The sequence below is a fragment of the Mandrillus leucophaeus genome, unplaced genomic scaffold (genome assembly GCF_000951045.1).
Source record: "Mandrillus leucophaeus isolate KB7577 unplaced genomic scaffold, Mleu.le_1.0 Scaffold186, whole genome shotgun sequence".
NCBI classification, from domain to species: Eukaryota; Metazoa; Chordata; class Mammalia; order Primates; family Cercopithecidae; genus Mandrillus; species Mandrillus leucophaeus.
This window is the reverse complement of record NW_012101876.1, coordinates 6,183,625-6,188,066: the sequence shown is the minus strand read 5'-3', so window position 1 is coordinate 6,188,066 and position 4,442 is coordinate 6,183,625.

Sequence of the window (4,442 nt, the reverse complement as noted above, 5' to 3'; positions counted from 1 at the left end):
TGAATTCACTTTCAGAAGCCTTGATTGTACATAATTCCAAATTGGTCGTTGTGCTTTGGGATTCAATTAGACATTAGGAATTTTAGACTGTAGGGATTTAGACTTTACGGATTTTGGTCTTTCTGGATTTCAACATTCAGATTATGGCATTCAGGATTGTGTCTTTTGGGATCATTATCCAAACCCCATGGAGAAGTACCAGGGTCAATCAGGAGGTGGAGGATGTCAGGGAAAAGCGTGGGTGACAGCGTTTATTGTGGTTTTCATGGGAAGGAATGGGTGAGGCAGGGTCACAAGGATCATTTTAGGATTAGCTATTTGAATAATTTCAGCGAGCTCTGGAGCATAGGGCCTGCTCCTGCTTGGCTGATAACTGGCCTGTGATAACTAGGGTAGGGAAGTAGTATAGTGTATACTAGACTATTCTAGACTAAAATAGTATAGACTGTGGTAGCCTGATAAAAGGGGGAGAACTGGTTGGTTTGCATATCGAGGGCATGCTCTCAGGAAGTTTGTTATCTTTAAGAATTAGCTAACTTTGGAAGGGGCAGTCCCTCCCAGAGCCACAATCCTCATAAAAATAGAGAAAATAAAAAACATGATTAATATAATCTGCTTTTTTGGTTCCCAGTACCACACCTTCAGTCACTGGGTTACAACTCATCCCTTGCATCCTGCCTAGCTAAGTTACCACTACAGTTTGGCCTTGGAATCCCACGTGTGAATTACCCCTTTGGAGAATCCTGATGAGATGAATCCCAAGACCATGGATCTATTCCTAACTCTTGGCCTGTGCCTCAGAGGATTAGACCCTGTACAGCTGAAGATGCTCTCTTTTTAATACCTCCCTGGATTAAGAAATGCTTTGACCACCCAAGAAACATAGGGGGCTAGACTCGACTCCATCATGCCTCTTATTGCATGTAAGTTAATCAATAGCCGTATAGATTTCTTTAGAATATGGGCCATCTGGTCCTGCATCAGCTCCCAGCCAGGATCTGTCTGGCAGTACCAGGTCAAGGGATGGGTTCCACAGAGGCTACAGTGAGATATGGAAGCACATGGCTAGATCCAGTCATTTCTCAGGAAAATTACCCACCTTTAAGAGGCTCTTGACCCCAATAAACAGGACACAGCGGAGGCTATGTCTGGCTTTGTGGTCTGGACCAGAAACTTATTGGATTAAATTAATTCATAGGAAGGGCTTATAACAGTGCCTGGAATGTAATAAACCCTCAACAATTGTTAACCATTATAATTAATCGCTTCTACAGTGCCTAATTCTTAATGGAGACTCAATAAATGAGGCCTTACCACTACTACCAACTCATGCTACCCTGCACATACAACAGAATTTAAATGAATTCAAGTGAGAAAGTGATGCTGTAAGCTTTTGGTAATCTGCAAGGCACCAAAACAGTACAAGGGGAAAAATTCCTGGTAATAACTGCATTCATGATTTTCAAAGAAATATGAGAAAAAATAGTAGATATGTATAAAAGCATTTTGAATAACTGACTTCTGTAAAGGGTTATAAATTGCTTAGCAGGGTTAGAAACACATTCTCTTTGGGGAAACCTTACATTAGACATGCTGTGAAATTAAAACTTTTAGTGACATAAGAAAAACCTAAAGTAGCTATAGAACGTAGCATGTTGATAGGCATTCTAGAATGTACATTTGGAGACAATTCACAGTAATTATTTCTTACATTTTCTTATTCATTGTCTTGTTAGAATTAACAGACTATTTCTGAATTTGAAAGCTGTGTAAAAACAGTGAGGTTCCCATTGTTTTTCATGTACCCTAACTATTCCAGAGAAAGTCACTCAGGGGCTAAGAATATTTTATAAAAAGAACCAAAAATCCGTTTGTTCTTTTCTCTGCCCTCACTTGCCTAGTGAGACGTTGGTTTCCTCCAAAGGGCCCTGAAAGTCCCTGCAGCAGATCTCACACGTGCTCTCCACGCCCCTGCCAAACCTGCTTTTAGCCTTTTTCCTCTCATGCTCTGATCTGCTGTGGAGATATCTTCCAGCCCTGCCCTGCCACTGCCTGATGGAGCGGTTGCTGTAGAAGGCTGTTATGCCTATCCAAAGGCTGCTGGCACTGACCTCGTGTGTCCTGTAATGTCACCACAGAACCTGCTGCGGCTGATGTTCCCTTGATGGCCCGGGGAGATTATAAACAAACAGAGCTGTATTTACTAACTTGTTTATTGCAGCTCTCTTTTTCCATCATTTAGACTCCAGTCTTCAGAGGTAAGGGAAGAATCTGAGAGAGAATGACATCCTCTTCTCAGGGTTCTTCCACTCCCCCCAAGCCTGGGCCCTTGCCCTTGAGTCACACCCGCCCTGCCTCTTCCCCTGGGCCCTAGTATCCTTCAGACTTGTCCTGACAGCCTAAATCCCAAGGGGAACACAATTTGGCACTATCCTTAGACCCCTGCTATTCTATTAATAAAGTCTCAGTTGGTAATTAGTTTTAAAAATCAAGCGGATCTGTTTCTTTGGAAAACAACCCACCTTACAAAGTTGACAGAGTTTCTAATTCCAATAGATCTTTATAATTCCCTATCAGGAAGGCTCCCAAACAGTGCGCGCTGCATTGATTTTACACAAGATGCATCTCACCATGGGTTCTGGAGTCTACCTGGATTTGAATCCTATCTCTGCCATTGACTTACCTGTGCAACCTGGGGAAGGTGCTTAAGTTCTATGGAATTTAATTTATTTATTTGTAAAATAGGGATTAAGAAACCTTCTTTTCTATTTTTTAATGGCTGAAAACCATTGTTTTATAGATTTTCTCAGTTTTAAATGCAATAGACTATTTTTGAGAACAGTTTTAGATTTACAGAAAAGTTGAGGAGGTAGTATAGAGTTCCCACATACCCCATACCATTTTCCCTATTATCAAATCTTACATTAGGATGGTACATTTGTCATAATTAATGAATCAATATTGACACATTATTAAGTAAAGTCCACAGTTAATTTTATTTCCTTAGTTTTTCCCTAATGTCCCTTTTCTACTTTAGGATCCCATACAAGATGCTGCATCACATTTAGTTGTGATGTCTCTTTAGGGTCCTCTTGGCTGTGGCAGTTTTTTGGACTTTCCTAGGTGCTGATAACCTTGACATTTCTCTTCTTCTTCTTCCTCTTTTTTTTTTTTTCACAAAAATACTTTCTTTGTGGGCTGGTTATGAGCACTAATTGCTATATGTGAAATAGAGAATATGGCCCACAATGAGGCCTTGAAATAACTCAAAAGAAGACAATGACCATTTAAGCCTATAGTAATGAGGAAGGACTTTATTTTTGTGAATTCAAAGGAAGGACAGAAAATGGGATAGATACTTCAAGTGTACTTCAAAATATAAAATTTTGGCTTTTAATTAATATTTATCACAAGCAATTCATTTTCCTAGTGCAAGGAATGTGAGGAGGATATTGCTAGTTGAGGTAGGACAAATTAGCTAGCTGCTGTACCTTTAACCTGGGAGGTACCTACCTTAGGGTTGCCAGGTGCAGCAGATAAAAATACAGGATACCAAGTGAGATTTACATTTCAGGGAAACAACAAATAATCTGTTAAGGTAAGTATTTCCAAAATGTTGCACGGGCGTCCTGTATTTCATTTGGCAACTCTAACCCTTCTTTTTCCCCTTGGGAGATTCTGGCACCATGTGACTTTCTGCTCTGGACATTTTATCAGATGTCTTGATGATTGGGTGTGTCTCCCATGTCCACATCAAAAGATTAATAACAATTACCTGGATTCATACATCATGACAAGGAAAAGCAAAGCCTTCTAAAACTAAACTCTGGAGTGTGGGTTATGAGACTGCTCTGCTCAAAAGATGAGGAGATGCTGGCTGGAGGGTTTTTACCAGGCTCAAACCTTGAGTATCATCATAATTCTTAGTGCTTAAATGGGCAGCTCAGAATATTCAGCACCTGCCTTTGTGGCTCAAGCCAGCCCCAGGAAACACTTGATAAATAGTGATAGTTATTAATATTTGCCCCTATATCACCTAGACCCACTGATCACCTGTAGCCATCTGTTCTAGTTCTGCAGTGTGAGAAGCTTTGATGGAAATGCCCATTAATCACAGCATCACAGCTGGGCTTTTGAGGATTGATGGCAATTAGCTGACAATATTTATTTGAGAAGCTGTATTACTTCGTGATAATATGACAGAACCAGGAGCAAATCATGCCCCTCCCTACCCCTTTTCATTAATAATAAGAGCCACAGAGACATGCAGAAATTGCCACCATGTCTTAATTATCTCTCTAGGAAGCTACTTTTCCTGGACAGCAGGAACATGTTGGGAGGGGGCTGGGCAGCTCCCCTGGCAATTGCTCCTCATCTTTCTAAGAACATGACAGTTTGGAGCTTCCTTGGGGCCTTTAAGTGGCCACCCGCCTTCCCACAGT